Source organism: Nerophis lumbriciformis, linkage group LG26 (assembly GCF_033978685.3).
Source record: "Nerophis lumbriciformis linkage group LG26, RoL_Nlum_v2.1, whole genome shotgun sequence".
NCBI classification, from domain to species: domain Eukaryota; kingdom Metazoa; phylum Chordata; class Actinopteri; order Syngnathiformes; family Syngnathidae; genus Nerophis; species Nerophis lumbriciformis.
This window is the reverse complement of record NC_084573.2, coordinates 40,441,698-40,458,129: the sequence shown is the minus strand read 5'-3', so window position 1 is coordinate 40,458,129 and position 16,432 is coordinate 40,441,698. Positions and strand designations below refer to the sequence as shown.

Genomic DNA, 16,432 nt, shown 5'->3' with positions numbered 1-16,432 from the left:
TAATAAATAACATGTTGCAAATCAGTGAAATGACAAGACAACCAGTAATACAAAAGGCAAAAGCAGTGAAGTTGTCAGGTTGTGTAAATGGTCAATAAAAAGAGAATACAACAAATCCTTTTCAACTTATATTCAATTGAATAGACTGCAAAGACAAGATATTTCATGTTCACACTGACAAACTTTCTTCTTTTTTGTAAATAATCATGAACTTAGAATTGAATGGCAGCAACACATTGCAAAAAAGGCATTTTTACCAGTGTGTTACATGGCCTTTCCTTTTAACAACACTCAGTAAAGGTTTGGGAACTGAGGAGACACATTTTTGAAGTGGACTTCTTTCCCATTCTTGCTTGATGTACAGCTTAAGTTGTTCAACAGTCTCCCTTCTCATATTTTAGCCTTCACACATTTTCAATGTCTGGACTACAGGCAGGCCAGTCTAGTACACGCACTCTTTTACTATGAAGCCACGTGGCTTGGCATTGTCTCGCTGAAATAAGCAGGGGCGTCCATGATAACAATAAAAGCTGTATGTACCTTTCAGCATTAATGGTGCCTTCACAGATGTGTAAGTTACCCATGTCTTGGCCACTAATACACCCCCATACCATCACACATGCTGCCTTTTACACTTTCACCCTAGAACAGTCCGGATGGTTCTTTTCCTTTTTGGTCCGGAGGACACGACGTCCACAGTTTCCAAAAACAATTTGAAATGTGGACTCGTCAGACCACAGAACACTTTTCCACTTTGTATCAGTCCATCTTAGATGAGCTCAGGCCCAGCGAAGCCGACGGCGTTTCTGGGTGTTGTTGATAAAAGGTTTTCGCCTTGCATAGGAGAGTTTTAACTTGCACTTACAGATGTAGCGACCAACTGTAGTTACTGACAGTGGGTTTCTGAAGTGTTCCTGAGCCCATGTGCTGATATCCTTTACACACTGATGTCGCTTGATGATGCAGTACAGCCTGAGGGATCAAAGGTCACGGGCTTAGCTGCTTACGTGCAGTGATTTCTCCAGATTCTCTGAACCCTTTGATGATATTGATGGTGAAATCCCTAAATTCCTTGCAATAGCTGGTTGAGAAAGGTTTTTCTTAAACTGTTCAACAATTTGCTCAGGCATTTGTTGACAAAGTGGTGACCCTCGCCCCATCCTTGTTTGTGAATGACTGAGCATTTCATGGAAGCTGCTTTTATAGCCAATCATGGCACCCACCTGTTCCCAATTAGCCTGTTCACCTGTGGGATGTTCCAAATAAGTGTTTGATGAGCATTCCTCAACTTTATCAGTATTTATTGCCACCTTTCCCAACTTCTTTGTCACATGTTGCTGCCATCAAATTCTAAAGTTAATGATTATTTGCAAAAAAAAAAAGTTTATGAGTTTGAACATCAAATATGTTGTCTTTGTAGCATATTCAACTGAATATGGCTTGAAAAGGATTTGCAGATCATTGAATTCCGTTTATATTTACATCTAACACAATTTCCCAACTCATATGGAAACGGGGTTTGTATATATATGTGTATGTGTATATATATATATATATATATATATATATAAAATGTATATATGTATATGTGTATGTGTGTATATATATATATATATATAAAATGTATATATGTATATGTGTGCATGTATATGTATACAAGTATATAAATGTGTGTGTGTATATACATATATATACACACATATATATATATATATATACACATATATATATGTGTATATATATATGTATGTATATATATATATATATATATATATATATATATATATATATATATATATACACACACACACACACACACACATACATATATATATATATATATATATATATATATATATATATAAATACACACACACACACACACACACACATACACACATACATACATATATATATATATATATATATATATATACATATATAGCATGCTAGCAAAAGAGGACTAGCAGCGATCGGTTTCACGTCCGGTGAAACCGATCACTGCCAGTAGTTTTTGGACATTCTTTCAGGGGCCCAGACTTAGAGTGGCGGAGCAAGCAATGAAGAAGTAAGAGATCAGAGATCTTCTGGAGTCTCCTCAGCCATGAGTTGGCCTTTTCCTTCCAAACAAATGCAGTTAGTGGACACCAAGGAGCACTGCACTCTATCAAACTAGTGCCCAGTGTCTGGGCTTTGGCCAAAGATAAAAAGATTAAAGATGTGCCGGAGTTCTCCACAGAGAGTAAACATGCACAGAAAGTGGAAACTGTTGCTCAATAATCCACCACAGCATGAACATAATAGATGATAACATAACACTGCAAGTATATATATATAATGTACTAACAGACACCTTCATAACAATATGTAATATGTACAATATACACACTGCAAGTATATATATAATGTAGTAACAGACACATTCATAACAATATGTAATATGTACAATATACACACTGCAAGTATATATATAATGTAGTAACAGACACATTCATAACAATATGTAATATGTACAATATACACACTGCAAGTATATATATAATGTAGTAACATACACATTCATAACAATATGTAATATTTACCGAATTTTGATAATTTTAAGCATTACCGCAAATTCATTCCTCAGCGCATTTATTTCTCTACCCATAAAAACACACTTCCGACAACAAATGTGTGTTCCTACTTCCAGAAACAAACACGTGTGTGTGTGTGTGTGTGTGTGTGTGTGTGTGTGTGTGTGTGTGTGTGTGTGTGTGTGTGTGTGTGTGTGTGTGTGTGTGTGTGTGTGTGTGTGTGTGTGTTCTAATCATGGCAGACTTGGCAACAAACAACGAAGATGGCTATTTTTGGACAAATGAGGATTAACAACCTTATACTTTTTGAAGCTGAATATACGGAGGATGAACTGCTGCTTATTGAAGCCAGCATGAAAGAAGGGTGAGACGTTGGAGCAAACGGAAAACAATAGAGTGAGGTAGGTGTGACTTGAGGCTGCAAATGACCAACTTGGAGCGAAGCAATGCCGACATAAATGGAGTGCTTACCCCAAAGTCACCTTGAAAAAACTTCCTCGGCAACTGGACCAAACAGACAACTGTCCATCAAGTGAGTCACACTTTAAATGTTGATCATGATACATGCGACACATTATTTTCAGCCTGTTATCAGCTTATTAACTACTACAACTACACTACATACACTGTTGAGTTAGCTGTGTCCAAACAAAAGATGAAATAATACTTTACACATACTGTAATATGATTGTTCATGTTTGTCACGCAGTACAGATTGGTGTTCTATCACAGTGTTGTGTATTACAAACTGAAAAGCCATTCAGCTGCTGACGCAGAGGCTAGCTTACGGCTAATGTGGTAGCATGCCGTACCGAGGCTAGAAAAAGAGTTCCTCAGTGTTCACTCTTACAATAACAATGTTGCTACAGTTTGTTCTTATACAGCTCACACAACGTAAATGAAGTATTGTTGGCCATTTTTGGATGCATTTTTAAAGTCATTTAAAGGTAGAATTGATTGCTAACATTAGCTGCATTGCTAACTACCTAGAACAAGCCGATTGTTACAAATTATAATGCACATAAAAAAACACGTTTTGTCTTCTTGTCTTTCATAATGATTGTAAAGGTTAGGCCAAATTCCCCCCAAAAAGTGCAGTTCCACTTTAATTGTAGAGTAAATGTTCTGATCCGGTTACTAGTATCATAAAGTCTAAAGTGTAATGGCTGCTTCGGTCAAAGTTATTAGCACCCCATAAAAAGCTCAAATACTTGCAAGAATCTCATGACTATGAGTCCAGGTCCGTATAGGACAGCGTATAGGTCCAAACTTGGACTGCGGTCCGCCATTTAGTAACTGCGGTCTTGCAAATGTCATTGCAACGTCTACAGACTTGCCAACCTTAAAGGAACTTTAATTTGTAGCGAAGCGCAGGAATAAATCCCAAGTCACCTTCTTGTCGAAGGGAATGAAGATCTGCTGCCTGGGCTCCAGACCCTTGTTGGAGTTTTGGACTGTTTTTAGGCTTTCCCTGACCGTACATCTTGACAACAATTATAGTGAATCAGATATAAATAAGATATATTTTTATACGTAAGTCTGCTTTGATCAAAAAACTGACTTTTTTTTTTTTCCATATTTGACTCTTTACATCAGGGGTGCTCATTACGTCGATCGCGAGCTACCGGTCGATCTCGGAGGGTGTGTCAGTCGATCACCAGCCAGGCATTAAAAAAATAGTCCTAAAAATGAGCGATCATAAATCTTCACTATGACGTCACTTTCGTCACTTGATTGACATTCACGGCACCCGAGGGTCTTCTGAGATGACGCTGGCTGCTGCCAGCTCATTAAAATGACCGACAGGAAGGCGAGAAACACTTTATTTCAACAGACTCTGGCGCCGTACCTGTCGTCAAAACTCCAAAGACCGACTGCACAGTTGCACAATCGCACAGTTGCGCTAACAAAACAAGAGTCTCAGAAAGCTGGCGTGCACAAGCTAGCAAGCTACGGAGTTTGCCAACAATGTATTTCTTGTAAAGTGTATACAAAGGAGTACGGAAGCTGGACAAATGAGATGCCAAAAACCAACCACTTTCATGTGGTATTGGACAGAAAGGAGGACTTTTTTCTCCTCCATTCGAAAATGCAGACGTTTTTAGCACCACTGTCTGATTTCAATCAATGCAAGTCATCAGAATCAGGTAATACACCAACTTATATTCTTGTCTTCATGAAAGAAAGGAATCTATATGTGTTAAACATGCTTGTATTATCTTTAAACACCTTAACTTGTTAACAATATTAACTATATGTGTTAAACATGCTTGCATTATCTTTAAACACCTTTAACTTATTAACAATATTAACTATATGTATTAAACATGCTTGTATTATCATTAAACACCTTTAACTTGTTAACAATATTAACTATATGTGTTAAACATGCTTGTATTATCATTAAACACCTTTAAGTTGTTAACAATATTAACTATATGTGTTAAACATGCTTGTATTATCTTTAAACACCTTTAACTTATTAACAATATTAACTATATGTATTAAACATGCTTGTATTATCATTAAACACCTTTAACTTGTTAACAATATTAACTATATGTGTTAAACATGCTTGCATTATCTTTAAACACCTTTAACTTATTAACAATATTAACTATATGTATTAAACATGCTTGTATTATCATTAAACACCTTTAACTTGTTAACAATATTAACTATATGTGTTAAACATGCTTGTATTATCATTAAACACCTTTAAGTTGTTAACAATATTAACTATATGTGTTAAACATGCTTGTATTATCTTTAAACACCTTTAACTTATTAACAATATTAACTATATGTATTACGCATGCTTGTATTATCATTAAACACCTTTAACTTGTTAACAATATTAACTATATGTGTTAAACATGCTTGTATTATCTTTAAACACCTTTAACTTATTAATAATATTAACTATATGTATTAAACATGCTTGTATTATCATTAAACACCTTTAACTTGTTAACAATATTAACTATATGTGTTAAACATGCTTGCATTATCTTTAAACACCTTTAAGTTGTTAACAATATTAACTATATGTATTAAACATGCTTGTATTATCATTAAACACCTTTAACTTGTTAACAATATTAACTATATGTGTTAAACATGCTTGCATTATCTTTAAACACCTTTAAGTTGTTAACAATATTAACAATATGTATTCAACATTCTTGTATTATCATTAAACACCTTTAATTTATTAACAATATTAACTATGTGTTAAACATGATTGCATTATCATTAAACACCTTTAACTTATTAACAAAAACATATGTTTCATAAATAAGTAAATATAAATGATATATATGAATGAGGTAGATCCCCACGACTTGATCAATTGAAAAGTAGCTCGCCTGCAGAAAAAGTGTGAGCACCCCTGCTTTACATAGTTTTAAAACGATATTAAGGGTTAATACATGTAGCAATAGCTTGAAGACTGTCTAGCATTCGGTGCCAATTCATTAAAAATAAAGAAGTTACTGCCATCACCTGCAGCCAAGCAGCCAGGAATAGGAGAAAATGAAGGCAGTTGCACAGCAACAGAATGCCTCCAGAGAGAAAACCTTTCCTGTGCATGAACATTTCTTCAGAGTTCCTGGAGAGGTAATCAAGAAGGGCGAAAGATAGAGGTGTAACAGTACACAAACATTTCGGTTCGGTACGTACCTCGGTTTAGAGGTCACGGTTCGGTTCATTTTCGGTACAGTAAGAAAACAACAAAATATATTATTTATTTACCAAACTTGTAAACAATGGCTTTATCCTTTTATCATTGGGAACACTATAATAATTCTGCCCACGTTAATCAACATTAAACTGCCTCAAGTTGTTGCTCAGATTAAATACAATGACAAAACTTTTCTTCTACATATAAAAAGTGCAACATTAAACAGTTTCAAGTCAACTCATCATGCTTCATTTATTACAGCATTTGGGAAGCCTGTAGTTGATTTTTATGATGTAAATGTTATATTTGTATCAACATGTGATAGCAGGGACCCTGCCATTCAAAACTAGGCTGCTGCATTACTAATGATTCATGTAACTATAGCTGGAAAAATAGTGCAATAGCAATAGGAGAGACTATTCATCCCTGAACACCATGGAGTTCATGTAGGCACACACACACACACACACACACACCGTAAAATGAGCTAATGTTACGCTAAAAGCTAATTAGCCTTCACCTCAAGCCAGGACTGCGAGCGAGCTGAACTGCAGTTTAAGTTTGTAGAAGGTCAACGGGCTCCTAGTGATGTTACTAGTAGTTGACTGGGAGGTGTTTATTATCATCTGGAGAGAGTCCACTGCCTGATGCTCACCTGCTAAACACCTATCTGTTCCACGCTGAAGCACTGACTACATGCGCTCTGAATACTCACTGCTGATTGGCTGTTACTGCTCTGAATACTCACTGCTGATTGGCTGTTACTGCTCTGTGTGTAACCAATCAGATGGTTGTGTGGGTGTGACAATGCTGGGTTCTGAGACAGAGGCAGAAGAAGCAAAGCAGCTTGTTAAGACTTTAGCTTAGAAACTGGTTCGGTACACCTCCGAACCGAACCGAAACCCCCGTACCGAAACGGTTCAATACAATACAAGTACCGTTACACCCCTAGCGAAAGATTTTAGGAAAGAGGACGAGAAAAGTAGCACACACACTCCAGTCCAAGGGAGCAGTCAGACAACGCAGCAGTTTGCAGTGATCACTTGTTTGATATACTTTTAACTTTTAGCATTTCCCATTTAAGTATTATCTTGATTTTTTTTTTTACCTTGTTTTGGAGTTCTTAAAATGTAGTTTTGCTACCAGTGTTTCTTAAAGCAACAACTCGGCGTGTTTCAATAAAAGAAAACAAATGTGAGCAAAACCTAAAAGAGTTAAGTTTTGACCAAAGGCAACACTTTTTCAGCACATACACAATGTTGACATCTAGAGTTATATGTTGATAAACAATCATAAATGAATCTTTCAGCACATACACAATGTTGACATCTAGAGTTATATGTTGATAAACAATCATAAATGAATCTTTCAGCACATACACAATGTTGACATCTAGAGTTATATTTTGATAAACAATCATAAATGAATCTTTCAGCACGTACACAATGTTGACATCTAGAGTTATATGTTGATAAACAATCATAAATGAATATTTCAGCACATACACAATGTTGACATCTATAGTTATATGTTGATAAACAATCATAAATGAATATTTCAGCACATACACAATGTTGACATCTAGAGTTATATGTTGATAAACAATCATAAATGAATCTTTCAGCACATACACAATGTTGACATCTATAGTTATATTTTGATAAACAATCATAAATGAATCTTTCAGCACGTACACAATGTTGACATCTATAGTTATATTTTGATAAACAATCATAAATGAATCTTTCAGCACATACACAATGTTGACATCTATAGTTATATTTTGATAAACAATCATAAATGAATCTTTCAGCACGTACACAATGTTGACATCTATAGTTATATTTTGATAAACAATCATAAATGAATCTTTCAGCACGTACACAATGTTGACATCTATAGTTATATGTTGATAAACAATCATAAATGAATCTTTCAGCACATACACAATGTTGACATCTATAGTTATATGTTGATAAACAATCATAAATGAATCTTTCAGCACATACACAATGTTGACATCTAGTTATATTTTGATAAAGATGGGAAAAACATGCTTCTTGTAAACGGTGTGTGCTACAACAACAACAACAACAAACATGGCTGTAGACGTGAAGTTAAATCATGAAATGCAACTTTACCCGAGCAAAACCGATGCATGATTTATGCGGGAGAGTCTTGATACTAATATCCTCGACCCAGTCACACACAAAGAAGTTGTAGACCTCCATGCTGTCCAAGTTTTCCTCTGATTTGTGGTGTAGAATGATGTCTGGAGCACATTAGTTCAACATGTCTGGGAACACACCCAACAGATCATTCTTCATAATAATCGCCAATTATTTTCTTTAACAACGTAGGAAGATCTAGGCCCCTGGCGTATTCAGATAGTTTGCACTCGGTTTGCTGCACATGTTGGTTTGGTGGCTCACCACTTTGTTTACTTCTGTTCAAAAGTCAGGTGACATATATATATATATATAATATATATACATACATACATACATATATATATATATATATATATATATATATATATATATATATATATATATAAATTGTCAGCCACGCTTCCGTCAGTCTACCCCAGGGGAGCTGTGGCTACGAAAGTAGCTTACCACCACCAGGTGTGAATGAATGATGGGTTCTCACTTCTCTGTGAAGCACTTTGAGAGTGTAGAAAAGCGCTATATAAATGTAATCCATCATTATTATATGTATACACATTTGTCCTATGGACATTCCAAGGTGTCCTTCATTGGTGTAAACAACCCTACTGGTCCCACAAGACTTAGTGGAGAAGAACATCCCTGAAAGCAGCTTTGAGGTGTGAACTCAGACATTGTTCTATGATGAGCATGAATACCTGCTGCACATCTGGAACACATCAGGGAATACAATCTACACCCATTGGGCTTTTTTAATGATGTCTTCTCAGGGCATTCAATCATCACAACTGGACTAGAAGACTCTCATCCAAGTAGTCTTCAGTTCAGTTCTTCAGTTCATGATCATAGACTTGGATCGGTCACATCTAGCCTGAGACTGGTCAGTTCTGGTCTTAGACTAGTCACATCTAGTCTGAGACTTAGATCGGTCAGCTCTAGTCCGAGACTTAGATTAGTCAGATCTAGTCTGAGACAGACTGGTCAGATCTAGTCTTAGACTGGTCAAATCTAGTCTTAAACTGGTCACATCTAGTCTGAGACTTAGATCGGTCACATCTAGTCTGAGACTTAGACCGGTCAGATCTAGTCTGAGACTTTGACTGGTCAGATCTAGTCTTAGACTGGTCAGATCTAGTCTTAGACTAGTCACATCTAGTCTGAGACTTAGATCGGTCAAATCGAGTCTGAGACTTAGATCGGTCAGATCTAGTCTGAGACTTGGACTGGTCAGATCTAGTCTGAGACTTGGACTGGTCAGATCTAGTCTGAGACTTAGATCGGTCAGATCTAGTCTGAGACTTAGAACAGTCAGATCTAGTCTGAGACTGGTCAGATCTGGTCTTAGACTAGTCACATCTAGTCTGAGACTAGTCACATCTAGTCTGAGACTAGTCAGATCGAGTCTGAGACTTAGATCGGTCAGATCTAGTCTGAGACTTGGATCGGTCAGATCTAGTCCGAGACTTGGACTGGTCAGATCTAGTCTGAGACTTAGATCGGTCAGATCTAGTCTGAGACTTAGAACAGTCAGATCTAGTCTGAGACTTAGATCAGTCAGATCTAGTCTGAGACTTAGATCAGTCAGCTCTAGTCTGAGACTTAGATCGGTCAGCTCTAGTCTGAGACTTAGATCGGTCAGCTCTAGTCTGAGACTTAGATCGGTCAGATCTAGTCTGAGACTTAGATCGGTCAGATCTAGTCTGAGACTTAGATCGGTCAGATCTAGTCTGAGACTTAGAACAGTCAGATCTAGTCTGAGACTTTGACTGGTCAGATCTAGTCTTAGACTGGTCAGATCTAGTCTTAGACTAGTCACATCTAGTCTGAGACTTAGATCGGTCAGATCTAGTCTGAGACTTAGATTGGTCAGATGTAGTCTGAGACTTAGATCGGTCACATCTAGTCTGAGACTTAGATCGGTCAGATCTAGTCTGAGACTTAGATTGGTCACATCTAGTCTGAGACTTAGATCGGTCAGATGTAGTCTAGCAGCTGGTGCCAAAACCACAAATATTTATACGTCAACACCAGAGACGTACCTACATACCTAGCATAATAGCACTGAGGTTGCATGTCTTTCCCCCAGCTAAATGCTAAATATACAAGTGCACACTATATCGCGTAGAATTGTTTTCCATAATGTTGAATAGTTCTGGTTTGACTGATAATCAAATCCAATCAATCAATCAATCAATCCACACGTCGGCAGGACGCTTGTGAGGGCAATTTTCCAGCCCAAAAGCGGCTAGTTTTGCTTCATGTCCACGTTTGGTGTTAGTACCAAACTCTCCAAATACTCAGAAGGCATAAAACTCATGCAGACACGGCAGAAAATGTCTCATTTTTAGGACGATAACTCAGAGTTTACGTGCGAGGCAAGCGCGGGAGCAGCCTCTCTTTTCATCTCGCCATGGTGGCGGCGACCGCGGGAAACCGGAAGCGGCTCGAAATTGCCTGCGCCCGCGTTGCTTTTTCCTCTGTGTTTTGTCGCTGGCGGTGACTGTTTCCAGGAAATGAGCAGTGTTGCCTAAAATACATTCAAAAATGACAGTTTTCTCGATCAATAAAAATCTAAACGGCATTACGAACCGTCTGGAATTTCACTGCGGCTTGTCATTGTACTGTCATACCCTGAGATCTGACCAATTGTCATTGTACTGTCACATCCTGAAATCTGACCAATTGTCATTATACTGTCACATCCTGAGACCAATTGTCATTATACTGTCACATCCTGAGATCTGACCAATTGTCATTATACGTCACATCCTGAGATCTGACCAATTGTCATTATACGTCACATCCTGAGATCTGACCAATTGTCATTATACGTCACATCCTGAGATCTGACCAATTGTCATTATACCGTCACATCCTGAGATCTGACCAATTGTCATTATACCGTCACATCCTGAGATCTGACCAATTGTCATTATACCGTCACATCCTGAGATCTGACCAATTGTCATTATACCGTCACATCCTGAGACCAATTGTCATTATACTGTCACATCCTGAGATCTGACCAATTGTCATTATACCGTCACATTCTGAGACCAATTGTCATTATACCGTCACATCCTGAGATCTGACCAATTGTCATTATACCGTCACATCCTGAGATCTGACCAATTGTCATTATACCGTCACATCCTGAGACCAATTGTCATTATACTGTCACATCCTGAGATCTGACCAATTGTCATTATACCGTCACATTCTGAGACCAATTGTCATTATACCGTCACATCCTGAGATCTGACCAATTGTCATTATACCGTCACATCCTGAGACCAATTGTCATTATACCGTCACATCCTGAGATCTGACCAATTGTCATTATACTGTCACATCCTGAGATCTGACCAATTGTCATTATACTGTCACATCCTGAGATCTGACCAATTGTCATTATACCGTCACATTCTGAGATCTGACCAATTGTCATTATACCGTCACATCCTGAGACCAATTGTTATTATACCGTCACATCCTGAGATCTGACCAATTGTCATTATACCGTCACATCCTGAGACCAATTGTCATTATACTGTCACATCCTGAGATCTGACCAATTGTCATTATACCGTCACATTCTGAGACCAATTGTCATTATACCGTCACATCCTGAGATCTGACCAATTGTCATTATACCGTCACATCCTGAGACCAATTGTCATTATACCGTCACATCCTGAGATCTGACCAATTGTCATTATACTGTCACATCCTGAGATCTGACCAATTGTCATTATACTGTCACATCCTGAGATCTGACCAATTGTCATTATACTGTCACATCCTGAGATCTGACCAATTGTCATTATACCGTCACATCCTGAGATCTGACCAGTTGTCATTATACCGTCACATCCTGAGATCTGACCAATTGTCATTATACCGTCACATCCTGAGACCAATTGTCATTATACTGTCACATCCTGAGATCTGACCAATTGTCATTATACCGTCACATTCTGAGACCAATTGTCATTATACCGTCACATCCTGAGATCTGACCAATTGTCATTATACCGTCACATCCTGAGACCAATTGTCATTATACCGTCACATCCTGAGATCTGACCAATTGTCATTATACTGTCACATCCTGAGATCTGACCAATTGTCATTATACTGTCACATCCTGAGATCTGACCAATTGTCATTATACCGTCACATCCTGAGATCTGACCAGTTGTCATTATACCGTCACATCCTGAGATCTGACCAATTGTCATTATATTGTCACATCCTGAGATCTGACCAATTGTCATTATACCGTCACATCCTGAGATCTGACCAATTGTCATTATACCGTCACATTCTGAGACCAATTGTCATTATACCGTCACATTCTGAGACCAATTGTCATTATACCGTCACATTCTGAGACCAATTGTCATTATACCGTCACATTCTGAGACCAATTGTCATTATACCGTCACATCCTGAGATCTGACCAATTGTCATTATACAGTTACATCCTGAGATCTGACCAATTGTCATTATACCGTCACATCCTGAGACCAATTGTCATTATACCGTTACATCCTGAGATCTGACCAATTGTCATTATACCGTCACATCCTGAGACCAATTGTCATTATACCGTTACATCCTGAGATCTGACCAATTGTAATTATACTGTCACATCCTGAGATCTGACCAATTGTCATTATACTGTCAAATCCTGAGACCAATTGTCATTATACCGTCACATCCTGAGATCTGACCAATCGTCATTATACCGTCACATCCTGAGATCTGACCAATTGTCATTATACCGTCACATCCTGAGATCTGACCAATCGTCATTATACCGTCACATCCTGAGACCAATTGTCATTATACCGTCACATCCTGAGATCTGACCAATTGTCATACCGTCACATCCTGAGACCGACGACTGATTTACATTTCTAATTCTTCAAATACCGTACTTACACATGAGCACTTTCATTTCCACGCCGTTGTTGTACAACATGTATGCAATGTTCAGCATAAAAAAAAACCTCGCTAAATAGTCTTCATAAACTTGATTCATAAATCTCTCATAGGCTGCATAATGTATCGTATACTGTACATACATACATACATACATACATACATACATACTGTAACTATATCACTAAATATTGTTGGGAACTACGGTAAACATGGCGGGAAAATAGACAAGTCGCTCAATCGGACCAAACATTGAGACAAAACATTCACACAACTGCAGAAATGAATTATAGATGAACAGATTAGATGTATATAGTACTGGAGCCTTCATTCATTCATTCATTCACACAATGATGGTGGTAAGCTACATTTGTAGCCACAGCTGCCCTCTAGTGGACTGACGGAAGCATGACTGCCAATGAGCGCCTACTGCCCCTCCCACCACCAGCTAACATTCCTCCACCAGGGGGAGCAAGCTGAGTGAAGTTAGTGTCTTGCTCAAGGACACAACGGCAGTGACTAGGATGGCGGAATCAACCATAGACCCTCAAGTTGCAGGATGGTGGCACTACCATCTGAGCCACGCCACCCCGTGGCTTGCATCAGGAAATCAACTGCAAAAGCTCCTCTGATACACCATATATTGCCTGACATCACAGAAACTACAACACGGATAAACAACGTATTTACACATAAGTCCAACATTGTATATTAAATAGAATATACTTGTATTACCATTGTATATATATATATATATATATATATATATATTTATTTATTTATTTTTCGGACTATAAGTGGCAGTTTTTTTCATAGTTTGGCCGGGGGTGTGACTTATACTCAGGAGCGACTTATGTGTGAAATGATGAACACATTAGCGTAAAATATCAAATAATATTATTGATGTCATTCACATAAGAGACTAGACGTATAAGATTTCATGGGATTTAGCGATTAGGAGTGACAGATTGTATAGCATGTTCTATATGTTATAGGTATTTGAATGACTCTTACCATAATATGTTACGTTAACATACCAGTTGCTTATTTATGCCTCATATAACGTACACTTATTCAGCCTGTTGTTCACTATTCTTTATTTATTTTAAATTGCCTTTCAAATGTCTATTCTTGCTGTTGGCTTTTATCAAATACATTTCCCCAAAAAATGCCACTTATACTCCAGTGCGACTTATATATGTTTTTTTCTTCTTTATTGTGCATTTTTAGCCGGTGCGACTTATACTCCGAAAAATATGGTATTCACAATTGTGTTTGCATCCTGATCATTTTAAATGGAAGTTTTTCAGAGAAAAAAGTTTGTATTACACATCGCGTCGGTCGACCATCTCTTTTTTTGGGGGGGGCTCAAATTTTCCAGCACGAGGGCTAACGTGTTGTTAGCATCTTTCTTCCATGTGTGCAGATCAACTACAAAGTTTTCACAGCGCTTCACTTTCACCACATTTTATTATCTTATAGCCTTTTTCCCAAAATGAAATCAATATTTGTTTTAGCTGAACATTTGACACACTTAATGACAACCTCATTTGTATTTATTTCATCATTTATCATTTGTATTTATTTCATCATTTATTTCAAATATTTTTGGAAATTCATAGCTTTGGATGAAAACTGACGCTTCCCATCCAACCTGATGGAGCTTGAGAGGTGCTGCAAAAAGGAATGCCCCAAGTTAGGTGTGGCAAGGTATTGACAAAGACTTGAGGCTGATATCGCTGCCATGGCAGGAGCATCAACTAAGTAAGCATGGATCACATATTTATGTCCAGTAGATTACTTGCTTTGCTAAATTGAAAATAAAAACCTTTCACATCGTCATTCTGGGGTCTTGTGTGGAGAATTTTGAGGAGAACAATGAATTGTTCCATTTGGGATTAAAGGCTGTGACATGAAATGTGTGATACTGTCCGGATGCACCGTATCGGCCAAATGATTCTTAATTGCTTGTGATCATATTAAAATGATGACTAATATTAACACGTTAATGTTGACAGCCTGCAGGAAGTAAACCGAAGAAAACGGCAACATATCGATCTCATCACGCCAGTATTGATATGATACTGACGCACCGATATCGACATCACCGATGTTCGCCTCTATCTGGTGTCATGACGAGAAATAAATGAATGTTTAGTCAGCGTTTCTTCTGTCAATATGACATCAAGTTGCACATTTGAAGCGATCAAGCTAAATTGTCACATCGATGAATAAAATCCTAATTCTCCATTTGTGACGTCACGACTTTTGAAAAGATTCAAACACGACGACGAGTCTTTGCCACAATAAATCAACATTCTGGGGACTATTTCCGTTTCAAAGGAAAGTTGCACTTGCTAATAATTGTTGTTCAGAGAAATAAAGCCAGCATGGACCTGACGTAGGAGAAAATACAAGTCAGTACTCACCGAGTCTCCTGGTGTCGTCATCGTCAGTAGCGGCACCGACTGATGTGGTCCCGCGAAGGGGAGGTGGGAGGAGCCTGGGAGGTGGGAGGAGCCTAGGAGGGGAGTAGTCTGTGCCGTCAATGAGCACAATCACAAGTCAATCACACTTTGCACTTTTCATTCATGTAAACATGACTTTAACTGCTGTACTAATATTAATATGACGTGTAGTACACTAACTACTAATACAACGTTCATTTAATATTTTAATATAACGTGTAGTACACTAACTACGAGTACAACGTTCATTTAATATGACGTGTAGTACAACTACTAGTACAACGTTCATTTAATATTTTAATATGAGGTGTAGTACACTAACTACTAGCACAACGTTCATTTAATATGACGTGTAGTACACTAACTACTAGTACAACGTTTATTTAATATTTTTAATATGACGTGTAGTACACTAACTACTAGTACAACGTTCATTTAGACAGCACTTTGTCATTTAGTCATATTTTTTTCTCTTTTTTTATTTCTTTCACTCAAACCAAAAACAATGAACATAACATGACAATAAATCATGAGTGAAAAGGAGCAGAAAGAAGTCAAACTCATAATGAATTTGTTGTTCAACTCAAAATACTT

At 37.5% G+C, this 16,432-nt stretch overlaps 1 protein-coding gene across 2 annotated transcripts in view; it reads right to left on the bottom strand.

Moving 5' to 3' along the window:
• gpr68 (G protein-coupled receptor 68) overlaps nucleotides 1-15,888 on the bottom strand; it is a 32,302-nt gene extending 16,414 nt beyond the window's left edge. The window contains exon 1 of one of the 2 annotated variants that reach the window (XM_072916305.1): nucleotides 15,800-15,888. The gene's annotated coding sequence lies outside the window, so the exon portion shown is untranslated. The remainder of the gene's footprint in view (nucleotides 1-15,799) is intronic. The other variant, XM_072916307.1, reaches the window with a different exon arrangement.
• Nucleotides 15,889-16,432: the final 544 nt, after the last annotated feature.